The following is a 19796-nucleotide window of genomic DNA, read 5'->3' on the forward strand; positions in this document are numbered from 1 at the left end:
CATGATAATGATCAAACAAAGATTAAAAAAAAAAAAACTGTCCTGAGTCTGGCGTGAGGTCGGTCGCTTGACGGCGCGTTCGGTGCGGGCCCGCCCGTTGCCGGCGCACCGTAAGGCACGGAAGCTCGCACTGGGGCGTATTGCTTCCAGTTGGGCGTGCCGCGGCAGTCCTCACAGACGAAGTGACACGTCTCTCATAGCCTCTCCTTCCCAAGTGGCTGTTTCCGCCTTCCCGTGGTGCCAGATGTTAAGCTTGGCATACTGTCTTGCGACAAAAGGGAGAGCTGCGACCCAACCCGATGCGAAAGCGAAGGGTGTGTGGCACAGAGGGAGCTGTGTCGAGGGACCGAACACCAGTCCCTTTCTTTTCGCAGCGCACAGACCAACAGGTGCTCTGCATGCCAGCGATCTCGTTTGTCGACGTGGGATCACGGCGCGTGTCGGCAAAGGTGCTTCGCCGCGCCCCTGGGTAACCGGGGCGTGTTCTGCCAAACCCAGGAGGTGGTGACATCGCCTGAGCCAGGTTAGATGGGTCCAGACCGCCGAACGTATGGGGGCCGGCCCGCCACCTGAGTAGGAGTGGGTCCCTGGCCGACAGGTGGAAACTTGGGCAAGTAGGCGGCGAAGGGCGAGAGGTGCATCCGCCTCTCCAGAGTGCGGGGTGCAGTTGCCGGGGTGCGTCGCGTGAAATCGCCGATGACGGAGTCACCGAGGGGGACCAGTGCACTGGAAACGGTGCGCTGAACCCAGCAGCTCTGGAGTGCCCTTGACCTAGGGGCGAGGTCGGTGGGCGAGCTGCGGAAGTCCCCACCCCCATGCCAGAGGAGCCGGTCCGGGGCAAGTGACGGGCTCCCACCCCTCTTTTATCACTCGTACAATATGGCGATATCAGAGACGAGTGATTCGAGTGCGCCATCGCGAGCTTCTTTGATGCTTGAACCTGCCCCTCAGGACGAGTTGGGACAGGCAACTGATGAAAATGTGCTACAAAGACACACGAGGATCACGTTGCTCCTTGAGCAAAACATCAAAAATGGTAAGATCAGTCAGGCGGCATTGACAATAATTAAAAATGAGCTGGCGGCGTGGGCCATCGCTAACGCCAAGCTCGAGGACCGCGTAGAAGAACTAGAAAAAGAAAATGAAAGATTAAGGAAGCAACCTGTTAAGACCTGGGTGGGAGTGGTCGCACAAGCGCCACCAAAACCGCAAACAACCAAGGACACTACTGCTAGAGTCACTAAACGATCAGATACTACGGTCTTTCTAAGGACCTTGCCTGGTCAGGACACTAGCGTGAGAAAGATACAGGAGCTGCTTACTACCACCATAAATCCTGTAAAAGACAAGATCAAAATCAACAAAGTAAAACCAAGTAAGAATTCGGTAATAGTTGAAGTTGCCTCGGAAGAGGACAAAGAAAAACTACTAAACAATGCCAAATTAAACTCGGTGGTCAAATGCGAGCCACCGAGGAAAAGAAACCCGTTAGTCATCTTATATGATGTACCAACGATTATGACAAATGAGGAATTACAAAACACTATCAAGACACAAAATTTTGAGGATATGTCGGACGAGGAATTTAAAGAAAATTTCAAACTGAGATTCAAAACAGGGCCTCGGGACCGTGATGTGGTTCATCACGTCGCCGAGGTCTCCGCTCAAATGTGGAGAAAAGTAACTGCAATGGTCAAACTATACATCGGCTTTCAAGCCATAAATACACGAGCCTATCTTGTAGTACCGCATTGCCACAATTGTGGAGATCTCGACCGCGTTCTGAGGCACTGTACCTGGGGGTCAGCCTGCTCAAAATGTGGCGAGGATGGTCATGTGAGAAAAGACTGTAGGGCTGCAGCAGTCTGCATCCCTAGCAAGAGACGGGGCAAATAACCTTGTGGCACCACTGGACGTAACTGCCCCACATACAGGCTCCTGGAACAAAGATTAATTTCAAGGATAGACTATGGCTGATCAAGCTAAAGCAAACAGGATGCCCAAAAGAAAATCCCTGAGGAAAAGGAGGAGGGATGCCATGAGGGCAAGTGCCTTCAAGTTATTCTTGAGGTCGCTCACGGACGCCACAATTAAAACCAATGACATAAGCACTCAAAAAGACTCTACCAAAATGGACAGAGGGACTCAAACTGAGCCTCTTACAGTCACGTTCCCCTCCTCCCAAAGCCGGGAGACAAGGCCGACTAAAGATCAACGGCAATGGCATACTGTAACAGAGACTGTGGCAATCTCAACAGAGGAGAATAGAACTACAAAGAAACCAGTTCTGGAAAACAAAATAACTAGCTCAAGTGAGTCAGCTACCGCAATAGATCCTGTCGTGAGATTGCCACCAGTCGACCCAGTCAGAGTCTATCCCAATCTCGAATTCACAATGCAACTGGCAAGATTAGAGCAGCTGACTGCCGTGACCACTGCCTTGAGACACGTGGTCCGGGTGGGACATGAATATGGTAGGAGAGTCACCTTCTCAGTAATGGAGGCTGTAGACAGAATTCAACTCAAGTCAGTGAATCTCCCCACCAACTTCAGAGCCCTGCAGGACCTACTAAACAAAGCTTTCGAAAGACGTGGCGAAAAATTCGACCTGGACGATAACTATCAACAAGCAGTTTTGGCAAATGGACACATCACATTTGACTGGAATAAGACATGGCCTAACGACAGAATCCACACATACTTCCCATAAATAACTACATGACGAAAATCACCATTGGCCAACTTAACACTCATAACAGCAGACTAGTGATGCAGGAGCTACACAAGGAAGTGGAGGAGAGGAGACTAGATGTGGTCTGTCTACAAGAGCCGTACTCCCTAAATGGGAAATTAGCTTTCACAGCTGCGACCTGGCAAGTTGTAAGCAGAGGGGAAGACCCAAGATCGGCAATAATAATAACCAATAAACTTCTAAGAGCCACAGTTTTAACACAGTTCACTGCAACGTCGTGGAGCTGCAGTCTCCATCAGGAGCAACTGTCTTCATCAACATGTATTTCCAGTATGGTGATGACATTGAGAGACACTTGGCATACCTTACCACAGTTATCACGGCGTTGCGGGGGCGGAAAGCAATTATAACTGCAGATATAAACGCTAAATCTCCCCTATGGTACAGCGGCACCAGGAACCCTAATGGAGAGAAGGCAGAAGAGGCCATCATGGCCTTGCAGCTGGTGGTTGCAAACAAGCCGGGCAACCCTCCGTCCTACGTGGGGGGAGGTGGCCAACGCACAAACATTGATGTGACCCTGGCTACACCTAAAGCTGCGCATCTAATCCTGCAGTGGAAAGTAGTAGAGAACGCCACCACTAGCGATCACAATCTCATCACCTTCGGTATAGGAGACAAGGAGAGCCGCTGGGCCAAGGGGTGGGAGGTACAATGCAATTACAAAAGAGCCGATTGGGAAAGACGTGCTAGGGAGTGCGACATTCCTGCACTGCCAGAAGGTGACGGACACCTGGACTTGGAGGTAGACAACAGAGCCGAGGAACTGGTGACAGTAATAACTCGAGCGGTTATAATGTATTAATGTAAGGAGAATATATATATGCTGAATGATGAATGTATGAATGCAGCTTGCCGCTAACTTTGTGTAATGTCTTGTCTGTATAGACGTGTATCTGTTGCCTTTAAGATCCCTTCACTTTCACACATAAATCTATACAGTAAAGTAAGGGCCTCCCGTTTTGTCTTTAGGCTGATCCGTGATAAGACAGGCGAAAAGTTAGACTAATGGAGGATTATTAGTATTTTCTCTAATTTCATTCGCTCTCTCTCTCTCTCTCTCTCTCCTTTATCTATGTACAGTTTTAAATATAATATTTCATTACGTAAAATCAGCCCAATAGAATCTCTGGTGGAGCCCTTCGTCTTAGTATTCAGCGGCTGGCTTGCTGTAAAAGATCTTTACATTTATTATTATTGTTAAGCGCTGCATTCAGCTGGGAAAATCGATCGTTTGAACAATTCGTTCCTTTTACGACAGATTTCGAATTCCAGATGTGTACGAAGCCTTTTTGGACGATTTAACAAAGACTCGGTGATTGCAGGCTCTCTTCGACACAGCTGAAACTTCCCCACTAATTACAGGGCCAACGCGATCATCAATGATTCAGACAAAGAACTCATTCGTTCATTCACTCCAGAATAAAAGGGGTCACAAACCTTATTTATGAAGGAAATTGTATATTCAATCCATCTCCATTACATGTCCAGATTTCTGTTGGTTCCAAGTCTTAATTACTTTCCGTTACAATTTCTTTCTCTTCAAACAACCCGCTAGTGGCACAAATGTTAATAGCTCGCTTTAGCGAGAAGAAAAGCAAATCTGTCTCTTTTAGAAACCCGTCAATCTTTCAACAGATACTTCCGAAGCTGTCCTAGTTACCCGTCTCTAACAACCATGGAGAATACATACATACATACATGTATCTCTGTTATTCCAAAGAATAAACGTACTAGAAAATACTTTGGCGTCGACGAGCTGTCGCCGCATACGTTACTAGAAAATCAGATCAGATACTTTTCCAAAGTAAATAAATGTGCATGGTTTGATTGACAATGATTAATTGGTGCGTGGTAGAGGGTAATTTTCCGTGGGGAGATTACAATGCCCCTCGCAGCGTTCGAAGTTTGTGAGCTTAATTTTGATTTACCGAACACACTTGGCGAGCTATCTATTAGTGTGGATAACCCGGAAGTGATGATTGTCAGTCCTCCGACTGAAAAAGAATATTATGTTTAAGACAGACGAAGAAAAGAAATATTGAAAACAGAAGAAATGAAGAGATAGGTACCGCGGCTGTATTGCTTTTACGTGCATCAAGGTGTTATGTCTGCTGTGCACAACCAAGGAAGATGATCTTTCATGAAACTGTTATCGGGGTCTACCCATTCGGGAACTTTCTTAAGCAGGGAAACCTTGGAAAACCTCTTAAGCCTAGACCCCCAGCCTACGGTACATAGAAGATAGGAAAGCCTACAGAAGAAAAGAAAAAATAATTTTTGAAATTGATCTGTAAAGGAAAGATAGCGATCGATTTATAATGATTTGGAGAAGAGTGATTTGTGCCTCTAGCAAAAAAAACATTTTACAATAAATAACGTGAGTTTTCGTTCTACAATCTTGTTCCCAGGACAATATCTTGCGGTGCTGAAACTCCCCCGGGTCTTGCATGTCCCCGACGTCCTCATTTGTAGTCGGTCTTCTACGCGGCCCACTTTGTAGTCGGTCTTCTACGCGGCCCACAATGGGAAGAGTAGAAGGGACAGGGATACCAGATTTCACACGCAACATTCATTCCAAAAGAATTAGCAATGACCGAAAGGGAAACTCTTCCTGTAAAAGAACTGGTTAGGTCGCACCGTCTAAGATTCTCCTTTTTGAAAACAAAATCCCTATGGCTTCATGCATCCTTTTTCTTACGATGTACTGCAAGGAATTTAGCCATTGACGTAAGTTTTCCATTTAGCCATTGACTAATGCTGTTGCCAAAAACATCATCATATTTACTCTAGTTTGAATATTCTTTTGGACTTTGCCTCCCCAATTGTGCTTATAAGTCCAACATTCTGACACATTTCTGTCAATGATTTATTCTTCGTAATTTAAAGGATTCATGCAACTTACAGTAGATTTTGGATTCAAATCATCGAATAATGGAAAGTGTGGTTCATTTTGTACAAAGACATAATCCATCATTTCCTTGAAAAGTCATGTAATTTATCTATACTCAAAAAATTTTTATCCTAAATACATATATTTCTCCGCTTGATTGCTGTAATGTAAAAGTTATTAGCATTGAGGAATGCGGATTCACTTCTTTCATTTATTCTCTGATTCATCCGGCGTTCATACATGCACATATATAGAAATGGATTTTTCAAACAAAATTCCAAAACGAACAAGACCCATTAAATAACTACTAATTCTATGAATATTACTTTCTTTTAACCTTCAACAATAAATCAAGAACTCTTAACGTCTAATTATTACACCTTTTTTTTAAAAAAAGTTCAACATCAATCAGTTTCCTCTCGCGTTTGATGCGAGTCTCTTACAAAGTATATCTGTGTCGTCTATATCGATTCTAACTCTCGCGCCGACGTCAACTGTTTTGCGCGGGAAATTATCTTTGCGGCGTTAACCGTCACTCATGATTCACTGCCTAAACGCATCCCTTCACACGTTTACACATCTAAGCGTGCACTTGAAATTATCTATGAACATTCACTAGGAACCTCTTTTGATTATGCAGCGTCATTTGCGGGAAACATTTCATTCTTCTTGAAGGTCAGTCAGATCCTTTATAAATCTTGATGACATTAGCAATGCTAAAGTTCCATGTTTACACAAACGCAGGTGAAGCCTATCTCCACTATCTTCTTTGCAGCACTCGATAGTAATAGTTAGTCACTATTTCTATAATCTGTGTCACTGATTAATTATTTCAGTTTAAAGTTTTCTAACACTACACACACACAGTTTATTGTTATGTTTTTACGAGCGTTCATCTCTGTCACTCGCAACACCATTCCTCCCTATCTTCTAACCTTCATTAAATTTTTTCAAGTCGTTATGGGAAAATAACCCTTTAATTTTGTTCGATCCCGGGTATGCTAACAGATAAGCCCCAGGATTCGGAATTTGTAGAATGATGTATGGGCCAGTATATAATAACTCCCATTTCTTTATACTCTTCTTTATTAAGGATGATTTGTTATGTCTTTTGACTAGCACCTTCTCTCCGACGTATGTCTGTACCCTCTTGATTAATTTGTCATATTGTTGTTTTCTCTGATCAGCCTTTTTCGTCATATTTATGATGGCTTGTCTTATTTTTTCTTCCCAAGGCATCTCAGTTTCCTGAGTTTTGGGCATATGTTCAGTCCAGAAGTTTTCCTCTTTTGCTTCGAACATCAATTCATGAGGTGTATATCCAGTGAAGGAGTGGGGCATGTTGTTGTATATCTGCTCAAACTCTTCCACATAATTTGCCCACGCAGTCTGCTTATTATGGCAATACGTCCTCATAAATCGATTGAACTCTCTAAAAATTCTTTCAACCAAATTGCCTTGTGGGTGGTAAAATGATGTTAGTATGTGTTTCACACCGACTTGAGATAAAGCCTGTTTCCATCGGAGTCCCGTGAATATCTTAGCATTGTCTGTTATGATCGCTTTAGGTATACCCACATGTGGAAGATAATCCCTTGTCAATCTTAATACAATTACTTTGGCTGTAGCCGCCTTTATCGGGTATAGCTTTACGTATTTCGTACACACATCGAGAAATGCCAACACATATCTAACACCACCTCTTGAAGTAGGTAACGGTCCACACAGATCGCACGAAATTAATTCTTTTGGTTCTTGGACTAATATAGAGCATAATGGGTACTTACTCCCTTTTGAATCCGGCTTTGTTTTTTGACAGATTATGCATTTCTTCAAGACCTCATGCACTCTGCGCTTTATGTTGGGAAAATAACAGTACCCACTTATCTTGTCTGCACATTTTGTCGCACCGAAATGTCCCCAGGTTAAATGGGTGAACCATACGAGTTTATCTATTTGCGCCTCAGGTATACAAACACAACAACGGACTTTGTTTGGCCTTCCACAGAGGAAAAATAATACGCCATTTACCACCTTGTAATAATTTGCCATCTGATCCGAAGGTTGCTGTTGTAACCTTTGAATGACACTTCCCCATTGAGCATCTCTTTTCTGTAACTGTGCCATATGCGCACACAAATTGACGTAGTACGTCTTAAATGGATTTTCCTGCAGCAGAAATACAGGGAATTCTGAGTTATTATTTACTTCAATCTCTTTAGTCAAACCCTGCGGTGACCTTGATAGAGCGTCAGCAATAATGTTTTGCTGTCCTGAGACATGTACGATCTTAAATTGGTATTGTTGCAGAGCGAGAGTCCATCTAGCCAGTCTGGGGTGTAACAGTTTACACGTTTGTAAAAACGTTAATGATTGATGATCGCAATATACGATAGTCTTTGACCCATATAGATAATAATGAAATTTTTTAAATCCCCAGACGACCGCAAGAACCTCTAATTCTGTCGTCGTATAAGTTCGTTCACAGTTGGACAAAACACGACTAGCAAACGCAATAGGACAGAAGGTGAGTTGTCCATTTATCTTGCGTACTTGGAAAAGGCACGCTCCAATACCCACATTCGACGAATCTGTTGACAAGTAAAATTCTTCTTGCATGTCCGGATGGTACAAAAGCGGTGCATTTACTAATTGCTTTTTTATCTCTTCGAATGCTTCTTGACACTCTAATGTCCAGAGCCAGGGCACATCCTTCTTCAACAGACTATTTAGAGCTGCTGCGTTCATGGCCTGATTTGTTATGAATCTTTGAAAAAATGAGGCAAGACCCATAAACCCTTTTAATTGCCTCCTATTTCTGGGTGTTGGAAACTTACTAATTGCAATTAGCTTCTCCTTGGTTGGTAAAATTCCCTTTGCGTCAATTATGTGCCCCAGGAACTTGATTCTGTTTACTGCAAAATGGGATTTCTGTAGGTTAGCAGTTATTCCCATGGTTTTGAACAAGTCCAACACCCGGCTCAGTAAGGTAATATGCTCCTCCCAAGTCTTCGATGCAATAAGCAAATCATCAACAAACACTGTTATCCTGCTTCTGAGTTCTGGGCCTAGTGCATAATCTAGAGCTGCTATAAAGATTCCAGCACTAATGTTGAGTCCGAAAGGAACTACCGTAAATTGGTAACTTCTTCCAGAATAAATGAAAGCGGTATATTTCCTTGATGACTCATCCAGCTTGACTTGCCAATAAGAGCTCCGCAAATCGATGCTCGTCAAATATTGGACATCCTGGAACCGTTGTATAAGTTCGTCTATGTTTTCGGGATGTGTTCTCACTGGAATTATGATTTTATTTATTTCTCTGGCGTCGAGTACCAGTCTAACAGTCCCATTTGCTTTTGGCACGACTAACAATGGGGAGCAATATGGGCTTTTAGAGGGTTCGATCAAACCCCATTTCAACATGCGATCTATTTCCTTTTGAACTTGAGCCTTTAACCTCCAGGGAACAGGATAGAAAGTTCTACAATACGTTTCGTGCGGCTTAACGTAGAGATAGCATATGTATCCCTTAATAACTCCTGGCCTTTCATCAAACACTTTTTCATACGTTAATAATAATTCATTGAGCTGCTTCTTCTGATCTTCTATAATGCAGTCGGATTCACTTAACTTTTCAAACACTAATTGACCGAAATCTTCTTTGACTTGGAACTCATTAATGACGTGCTCTTTCGAATTTTGTGCCGTCCTGATTACTTGCACACTGATCCCACTATTATATTTTCTCGTAAGGCTTTCTTTTTTCTACAACTCCAACTCAATTTCTTGTTTATTAACATTCAACCAAATTTTTCCTGTTTTAAAATCTATTCTGCATCCGTATTGACGTAGGCTGTCGGCTCCGATAATGCAATCTACCACCAAATTTTTCACGACAAGGAATGTGCTTAATATTGCTACATTTCCGACTTCTACACTAAGTAGTGACTGCACTTTTACATTAGCCGATCTAGCCCCAACGGCGCCTATTATTCTGCAATTTTGAACTGGAAAAATTGGTACTCGTCTTATATTTCTGATCTTGTTGAATAGAGCCTCCGAAATAACATTTGTGGTTGCAGCTGTGTCTAAAACCGCCACTATAGGCACAGTCTCCAAAATGACTTGCACTTCGGCTACTGCCACCTGTTCCTTATCCTCATCTTGTGGTTCTAAGTCCTCGGTCAGTTCATCTGCCAGTAATCGTCCATCATTATACGTTAGCATGGGTACACATATCCTGTTGCCCCTCAACCAATTGTTGACCGGTCCTCCGGGGCACGAGTGGGTCCTTACAAGTTTGTTGGATTTTGATTTGTCTGCTGGTTGACATCATCCGTCACTTCGGTAATTACCGGTTGATTCGTAGATGTCCGTCCCCACTGATGTTGGTTATTTGAATTCATTCCCCCCGGTTGATTCCACTTTCTATTATTGTTATTATTCCAGGCTTGGGGTCTGAAATTCCTTTCGTTCCCCCACACGGGATTGTATCTTTTCCCATTCCTGTTGTTCCTTGGATAGCCCCTCGCAAGACTATTGCCGGGATTACTATTGAGATTTTGAGGGGTTCCTCCATTATTTAACGATCTCTGTTCATTCCCTTGCCTACCGTTTGGCGGAGGTTCTATCTCCCTATATTGGAATCTGTTATTACGGGCTTTCTGGTTGTTCTCTTCGATAATATCTATATGGTCTAGCGTCGTGAGGAACGACTCCAAGTCTTTATCGTTGCCGTAAATCAATTGATTCCGGATGCTAGTTGGTAGTCTTGCCTTAAGTATGTTTATTATGTCTGGCAAGGGCATAGGTCTGTCCCAGTATCTTGTTTTATTTATATATTTTTGGAAATACTTCCTAAGGCTTCCTTTTGAAAAGGAGAAAGGCTCTGGGTAGAGCACCTCCTGCCTTAGGCGTTCCTGTACCCCTTCTGACCAGAACTTTGCTAAAAACGCCTTCTCAAAATCGTCATATGTCGAGCAAACAGAAGTCATGTCCGAGGCCCAGATCGCCTCCGAACCTTGTATATATCCTGTAACAAAAATGATCTTCTGCCACTCCGACCAATTTCTGGGTAGCACTCCTCTGAAACTTCGTATAAAAACAATTGGATGGACCCCCCCCCCCCCCTTTTGTCAGGGTTAAAAATCTGGAATTGCCGATGCTTTATCATTTTTTCTTCGGCATGGCAAAGGCTTTCGTAATCTCCGTTAGATAAGAATTCACGCGAACAACTAGCTCGTGGCAATTTAATGTTTGAGTTACTTACACAAGTCGGTATCGTGTGCGAATGTGCAGTAGCTGGCTCTATAGTCGCTGCCAACTTCTGCTGCTGACCTGTATTCATTTGTTCTGAGCTTTGTTGTGAAACGCGCATCGACTCTTCTATCGTTTGTTTCCAATGCTCCAAATCAGCCCCTAACTGCTGTCGCAAACAAATTCTCTTCCTGTTTTCCTGATAAACTCTGGAATGCAGCCTTAACATTTTGCTCAACGTTTTCACACATTAGCCTTTTGTTTTCTAATGTGATTTCGGATAATTTACCCGTTAATACGTTAATTTGGTGGTCTATAACGTCTTGACGCTCTGTCAGATGTTCAACACTTTCCTTCAGGTTAGTCTGCGTACGTGCCAATTTAGGAAGTTGCGCAATTGCACATGACATGGCGTCTTGCTTTTGTACTAATTGCGGAACCATTTCCACCTGTTCCCGTACAGTATCTATCTTAATACCCACATACTCCTTCATTTCTACACGTACGCGGTGAGTAGATTCCTCACATTGAGCTCTCACCAATTCTATTTGTGCCGTTAATTTTCGTTCCGTCTCTTCGGCCTGATCTTTGAGTTCCTTGGTCTTCGCCTCTATCCGCTGCTCTAATTCGGAAAAACTGTCTTGTAACTGCTGCTTAATCTCAGTTTTCAGATTTTCCTGCCCTTCCGTAACTGAGGCTAATTTCGCGTTCAAATCATTTTGCCCTTCATTAACTGAGGCTAACTTCGCGTTAATGTCGGTTTTCAAATTTTCCTGCCCTTCAGTAACTGAGGCTAATTTCGCGTTAATGTCGGTTTTCATATTATTCATGCTCTCGGTTATCATCTGCATCTGTCTCATAATAATTACCAATGGATCTAATTCATGTTGCGTACTTGCTGTTACATGTCCCTCCGTGTCTACAGGGCGTTCTATTGCGCTATCTGTAGCGATCGGTTCTACAACACTTCTTACTGCATCATTATTATCAGTGCTAACAGCTGAAGGCTGTTGCGTGCTACTATGCTCTGCTTGACTCATCCTAAACATTGCCCTAGTTAAAACCATATAAATGTTCTACTGTCAATATGTATATATCTCCCTTCTACTGTCACTATATGTAAGTCCGTTCACACAAGAGTACTTCTGTGGCTACTGTCTTACTGTACTTATACAAATAAATGCAACTGGGGCAGGTCACTCAAACTACATCTAGCAAGAACACAATTAATCAATGTTGAAATATCCACCAATACTAAACAGAAAAGCGTATACTTCATCTATACTAGCAAGCTTTAATAAAAAATCATAGATCTGGCCATTTCTCTACGCCCAGCGTGCTGTCTTGCCTTTTTATATGTAAATTCAATTTTGTTGACTGCGAGTATTTCCTCTCTTTTCCAAGCGTCAGTTAAGTTAGATCGTCGTAGTTCACATGAAACAGAGAACAAAATTATTTTAGCAACGTCCAAAAACGTGTCCAGTCACGGATTGGCCATTATAATGTATTAATGTAAGGAGAATATATATATATGCTGAATGATGAATGTATGAATGCAGCTTGCCGCTAACTTTGTGTAATGTCTTGTCTGTATAGACGTGTATCTGTTGCCTTTAAGATCCCTTCACTTTCACACATAAATCTATACAGTAAAGTAAGGGCCTCCCGTTTTGTCTTTAGGCTGATCCGTGATAAGACAGGCGAAAAGTTAGACTAATGGAGGATTATTAGTATTTTCTCTAATTTCATTCGCTCTCTTTCTCTCTCTCTCTCCTTTATCTACACTCCTGGAAATGGAAAAAAGAACACATTGACACCGGTGTGTCAGACCCACCATACTTGCCCCGGACACTGCGAGAGGGCTGTACAAGCAATGATCACACGCACGGCACAGCGGACACACCAGGAACCGCGGTGTTGGCCGTCGAATGGCGCAGCATTTGTGCACCGCCGCCGTCAGTGTCAGCCAGTTTGCCGTGGCATACAGAGCTCCATCGCAGTCTTTAACACTGGTAGCATGCCGCGACAGCGTGGACGTGAACTGTATGTGCAGTTCACGGACTTTGAGCGAGGGCGTATAGTGGGCATGCGGGAGGCCGGGTGGACGTACCGCCGAATTGCTCAACACGTGGGGCGTGAGGTCTACACAGTACATCGATGTTGTCGCCAGTGGTCGGCGGAAGGTGCACGTGCCCGTCGACGGATGCACGCCAAGACCGTAGGATCCTACGCAGTGCCGTAGGGGACCGCACCGCCACTTCCCAGTAAATTAGGGACACTGTTGCTCCTGGGGTATCGGCGAGGACCATTCGCAACCGTCTCCATGAAGCTGGGCTACGGTCCCGCACACCGTTAGGCCGTCTTCCGCTCACGCCCCAACATCGTGCAGCCCGCCTCCAGTGGTGTCCCGACAGGCGTGAATGGAGGGACGAATGGAGACGTGTCGTCTTCAGCGATGAGAGTCGCTTCTGCCTTGGTGCCAATGATGGTCGTATGCGTGTTTGGCGCCGTGCAGGTGAGCGCCACAATCAGGGCTGCATACGACCGAGGCACACAGGGCCAACACCCGGCATCATGGTGTGGGGAGCGATCTCCTACACTGGCCGTACACCACTGGTGATCGTCGAGGGGACACTGAATAGTGCACGGTACATACAAACCGTCATCGAACCCATCGTTCTACCATTCCTAGACCAGCAAGGGAACTTGCTGTTCCAACAGGACAATGCACGTCCGCATGTATCCCGTGCCACCCAACGTGCTCTAGAAGGTGTAAGTCAACTACCCTGGCCAGCAAGATCTCCGGATCTGTCCCCCATTGAGCATGTTTGGGATTGGATGAAGCGTCGTCTCACGCGGTCTGCACGTCCAGCACGAACGCTGGTCCAACTGAGGCGCCAGGTGGAAATGGCATGGCAAGCCGTTCCACAGGACTACATCCAGCATCTCTACGATCGTCTCCATGGGAGAATAGCAGCCTGCATTGCTGCGAAATGTGGATATACACTGTACTAGTGCCGACATTGTGCATGCTCTGTTGCCTGTGTCTATGTGCCTGTGGTTCTGTCAGTGTGATCATGTGATGTATCTGACCCCAGGAATGTGTCAATAAAGTTTCCCCTTCCTGGGACAATGAATTCACGGTGTTCTTATTTCAATTTCCAGGAGTGTATGTACAGTTTTAAATATAATATTTCATTACGTAAAATCAGCCCAATAGAATCTCTGGTGGAGCCCTTCGTCTTAGTATTCAGCGGCTGGCTTGCTGTAAAAGATCTTTACATTTATTATTATTGTTAAGCGCTGCATTCAGCTGGGAAAATCGATCGTTTGAACAATTCGTTCCTTTTACGACAGATTTCGAATTCCAGATGTGTACGAAGCCTTTTTGGACGATTTAACAAAGACTCGGTGATTGCAGGCTCTCTTCGACACAGCTGAAACTTCCCCACTAATTACAGGGCCAACGCGATCATCAATGATTCAGACAAAGAACTCATTCGTTCATTCACTCCAGAATAAAAGGGGTCACAAACCTTATTTATGAAGGAAATTGTATATTCAATCCATCTCCATTACATGTCCAGATTTCTGTTGGTTCCAAGTCTTAATTACTTTCCGTTACAATTTCTTTCTCTTCAAACAACCCGCTAGTGGCACAAATGTTAATAGCTCGCTTTAGCGAGAAGAAAAGCAAATCTGTCTCTTTTAGAAACCCGTCAATCTTTCAACAGATACTTCCGAAGCTGTCGTAGTTACCCGTCTCTAACAACCATGGAGAAACATACATACATGTATCTCTGTTATTCCAAAGAATAAACGTACTAGAAAATACTTTGGCGTCGACGAGCTGTCGCCGCATACGTTACTAGAAAATCAGATCAGATACTTTTCCAAAGTAAATAAATGTGCATGGTTTGATTGACAATGATTAATTGGTGCGTGGTAGAGGGTAATTTTCCGTGGGGAGATTACACGGTGAAAGCTGCTGTACGTACTAGGAGGAAGGCCATGGCGGCCTCTCCGTCACCATGGTCAGCTCAACTAGAGGAGATGCGCCGGTCTGTTAGAAGGCTCGGGAGGCACTACCAGCGCAGTGTCGTCTGGCTAGAAAGACAAAGATGGTTGCAGCTATACCGGGAAGCTAAAGACAATTTCCAAAAACAATTACGCGAAGTAAGATCAAAAAGTTGGGAACACTTTGTTCTGAACCAACTAGCTTTAGACCCATGGGGAGTCCCCTATAAGCTTGTCCGAGAGAATATCCACTCTCAGATGGAGCTCTCAACCGTCAGGCGTGGGGACGGGATGACGGAGTCTTGGCAGGAAGCTGCTGAGGTCCTTCTCCAGTCCCTGCTGCCTGACGACACTGCGGATGGAGAGATAGACGAACAATGGCAGCTGCGTGAGAACAACAACAATGTATATGGAAATGATACGGCAGTTTACCCATACTCTGAAGAGGAGGTAGCTGCCCATATAAAATCTCTGAAGAGAGGGAAAGCTCCCGGGCCAGACGGCATTGTGGCAGAGTGGTGCAATTCCTGGTCCCCCAAATAGTCGCCCCTCACCTGTACAATGAATGTATCAGGCAGAATAAGTTCCCTCGAATCTGGAAGAGGGCATATGTCATAATCATCAACAAAGGAGCTGACAAAGACCCAGCAGAAACAAAATCTTACCGACCAATCTGCCTGCTTGATCTGCTTGGGAAGGTTCTGGAGAGACTACTGGCTGACAGTCTGGCTGCGCACCAAGAGCTGTGCGGGATGAGCAGCAGGCAGTTCGGCTTCAGGCCTGGGCGACCGGCATCTGATGCAATCGCCCTTTCGGCCGAGGTCTGCGGCTCTACCCCGTACAAGTATGTTGTTGGCATCATGGTGGACATAAGTGGCTCCTTCGACAACCTGTGGTGGCCTTCGCTCTTCTCCTGTTTACGGGAGAAGGAGTGTCCAGGGCCGCTATATGGGTATCTGAGGAGCTATTGTGAGGATCGGGAGGTCTGGCTATCATCCCCTAGCACAAGAGTAAGAAAAACAATCACAAAAGGATGTCCCCAGGGCTCTGTACTGGGCCCCTGTTTTGGGACATCCACATGGAACCCCTATTAGACAAACTACAGCAAAGTGACGAAGTGCTAGAGGTGATAACCTACGCAGATGACCTCCTCCTACTGGTTGGCGGCCGTAGCCGAGAAGACGTAGAGCCCAAGATAGAAAGAGCGATAGAAATACTACAACTTTGGTGCCGAAACACAAAGATGAAGATTTCACCAGCTAAGTCCACATACCTTCCTCTAAAGGGACAACTAGTTCGCAATCCAATTGTCAGGATAGAGGGCTCACCAGTTCTCAGGCGACGTGAGACTCGCTATCTCGGCATCATCATTGATGAAAGGTGGTCCTTTGGCAAGCACATTGAAACCGTAACTCAAAGAGCCTTACAAGTACTCAACAACCTCATCTCCATTGGACACAAACGTTTTCATCTCCCACCACATCTCATCAAACTTTATCACAATAGCATACCCACCTCTATAGTGGGTTACAGTTAGGGATTTTGGGCACACAGGCTCACGAGGGTGGTGCCCGCCATGACAGTGAGAAGAGTGCAGAGAAATATGATGATGAGATTTGTGGGGGCATACAGGACTACACCGGGAGGAGCCCTGTTAGTCATAATGGGGCTCTGCCCCTTGGATATCAAAATTCGGGAACAGGCCGATTGGTACTGGGCAAAGAAGGGGAATTTGGAGAAAACAGAGGAAATTCTAGGCAGCAGGACTGAGAACAAAGTTGAGATTAGGCTAAGAGGGAATCAGCTATGGCAACATTCGTGGGAAGGCGAAGAAACTGGGCGCAGAACCTTTGACTTCTTACCAGATGTTAGGGAAAGGATGGGAACGTCATATTTCGAACCAACCCGGGGACTAATTCTCTTTCTCACTGGACATGGACCCTACTCGACATACTTATGTTGATTCGGGAAAAGGCGACATCTGCGTGTGACTGTGGTGTTCTGGAGGGTGCTCCTGACCATGTAGTCTACGAGTGCCCCCTTTTCAATTATGTGGCCTCCGTGTTACTTGACCAGTACCGCACAATGACACATATAGACTGCTTAGACAAGACGACACCTTTCAGACTATTAATAAACTGGCTAACGCGGTATCACAGAAAGTCTTAAAGGACTATCTGAGAGAATTAAATTAGCACCTATAAGAGACCTACCTAAACACCGATAGAGTCTGGTACGCTATTCCCAAACCGCCTGAGCGCGGAAAGGCCGACTTCCCCAGTCTTGAATCCACCGCGCCTCGGGATTTAGGGGGCGTGGGGTGCAATCTTACCCATCTGGACAACGCACCTGATTTGACCTTAGGATGAGTTTATTTGTAGGACTTTGTTTTTAGACACTATCCTTAGGAACCTGCAGCGATCAACATCTTGGCCTGCCCAGTGTCAGGGGCACGCTCATTGGGGTTACCTCAATGAGCAAGGCTCTATAGTTGGTTTATACTTTTCAACTGACACATTTGTAATGCTCAGGCTTTAGTCACTAGTCTATAGTTAGGTTACCTCCTTACTAGTAAAATAACACACTAATTTGCCCACTTGCATTTTCCTCATAGCTTACCTATTAACTAGTTACTAAAATATAACTTAAAATAGCTGCAACTTATAACTGTATGACTATTTTCGGCCCACTAATCACATAAGGCAGTGGGCTAGATTGTATAATTAATAGGTTTTTCTGGAAAAAGAGATTTAAAAAAAACAGAGTCCCGACCAGAGATGGAAGGGACGCTTTTATTTGATCAAAACCAGTAAGTCGGCTCGTCCGGCCCGTTTGCCTTGTTGACTCTGAATAATTTTGGGCTGATCGCACGGTTCTCGTAACGGCGATGCATCTTTCAAGTGTCTGCCTTATCAACTGTCGATGGTAGGTTCTGCGCCTACCATGGTTGTAACGGGTAATGGGGAATCAGGGTTCGATTCTGGAGAGGGAGCCTGAGAAACGGCTACCACATCCAAGGAAGGCAGCAGGCGGGCAAGTTACCCACTGCCGGCACGGGGAGGTAGTGACGAAAAATAACGATATGGCACTCATCCGAGGCCCCGTAATCGGAATGAGTACACTTTAACTCCTTTAACGAGTATCTATTGGAGGGCAAGTCTGGTGCCAGCAGCCATGGTAATTCCAGCTCCAATAGCGTATATTAAAGTTGTTGCGGTTAAAATGCTCGTTGTTGGATTTGTGTCCCACGTTGTTGGTTCACTCCCTGTCGGTGTTTAATTGGCATGTATCGTGGTACGTCCTGCCGGTGGGGCGAGCCGAAGGCGTGCGACTGCCTCGTGCATGCTCGTGTGTCCCGAGGCGGACCCCGTTGAAATCTTACCAGGGTGCTCTTTATTGAGTGTCTCGGTGGGCCGGCACGTTTACTTTGAATAAATTAGAGTGCTTAAAGCAGGCAAGCCCGCCTGAATACTGTGTGCATGGAATAATGGAATAGGACCTCGGTTTCCGGAACCCGAGGTAATGATTAATAGGGACAGGAGGGGGCAATCCTATTGCAACGTTAGAGGTGTAAATCTTGTATCGTGGCAAGATGAACAGAAGCGAAACCATTTGCCAAGTATGTTTTCATTAATCAAGAACGAAAGTTAGAGGTTCGAAGGCGACCCTAGTTCTAACCATAAACGATGCCAGCCAGCAATCCGCCGCAGTTCCTCTGATGACTCGGCGGGCAGCCTCCGGGAAACCAATGCTTTTGGGTTCCAGGGGAAGTATGGTTGCAAAGCTGAAACTTAAAGGAATGGACGGAAGGGCACCACCAGGAGTGGAGACTGCGGCTTAATTTGACTCAACACGGAAAACCTTACCAGGCCCGGACACCGCAAGGATTGACAGATTAATAGCTCTTTCTTGATTTGGTGGTTGGTGGTGCATGGCCGTTCTTAGTTGGTGGAGCGATTTGTCTGGTTAATTCCGATAACGAACGAGTCTCTAGCCTGTTAACTAGTCGCATGACAACCATCGTGCTGTCAGCGATTACTTTAGCTCTTAGAGGGACAGGCGGTTTCTAGCCGCACGAGATTGAGCAATAACAGGTCTGTGATGCCCTTAGATGTTCTGGGGCGCACACGCGCTATACTGAAGGAATCAGTGTGTCTTCCTAGGCCGAAAGGTCGGGGTAACCCGCTGAACCTCCTTCATGCTAGGGATTGGGGCTTGCAATTTTTCACCATGAACGAGGAATTCCCAGTAAGCGCGAGTCATAAGCTCGCGTTCATTACGTCCCTGCCCTTTGTACACACCGCCCGATTGAATGATTTAGTGAGGTTTTCGGACTGGTACGCGGCATCGACTGTGTCGTTGCCGATGCTACAGGAAAGATGACCAAACTTGATCATTTAGAGGAAGTAAAAGTCGTAACAAGGTATCCGTAGGTGAACCTGTGGAAGGATCATTACCGACTAGTTTGCATGTCTTTCGATGTGCGTGTCGTGTCGCGCAACACGCTACCTGTACGGCAGCAGCCGTGCCCCGCATGCGGAACCACGCGTGCTTTTCAAAACAAACGGAAATGTTGTGTGGTACGAACGCTGAAGCTCTAGAGCGGCTGGCCTGCGGCACCTGGCGCCTAGCGCCGGTTTTGAATGACATTCGCCCGAGTGCCTGTCCGCTCCGGTGTGGAGCCGTACGACGCCCATCGGCCGTGAGGCCGTTGGACACAGAACGCTGGAACAGGGGCCGTCAAACGCTTCAGTTCCGCCTATGCAACTGTTTTGAAAGAGACAGTGGAAACTAAAAAAAGATCACCCATGACGGTGGATCACTCGGCTCGTGGGTCGATGAAGAACGCAGCAAATTGCCCGTCGATATGTGAAC

General features: G+C 45.3%; 1 long non-coding RNA gene and 1 pseudogene across 1 annotated transcript in view; one reads left to right on the forward strand and one right to left on the reverse strand.

Annotated features, from left to right (window-relative positions):
* LOC126175430 (uncharacterized) overlaps positions 1–19796 on the reverse strand; it is a 96486-nt gene that overhangs the window by 44453 nt on the left and 32237 nt on the right. The window lies entirely within an intron of this gene.
* The window catches only part of LOC126178468 (5.8S ribosomal RNA), a 155-nt pseudogene continuing 83 nt past the window's right edge, over positions 19725–19796 (forward strand).

The sequence above is a fragment of the Schistocerca cancellata genome, chromosome 3, assembly GCF_023864275.1.
Source record: "Schistocerca cancellata isolate TAMUIC-IGC-003103 chromosome 3, iqSchCanc2.1, whole genome shotgun sequence".
NCBI lineage: Eukaryota > Metazoa > Arthropoda > Insecta > Orthoptera > Acrididae > Schistocerca > Schistocerca cancellata.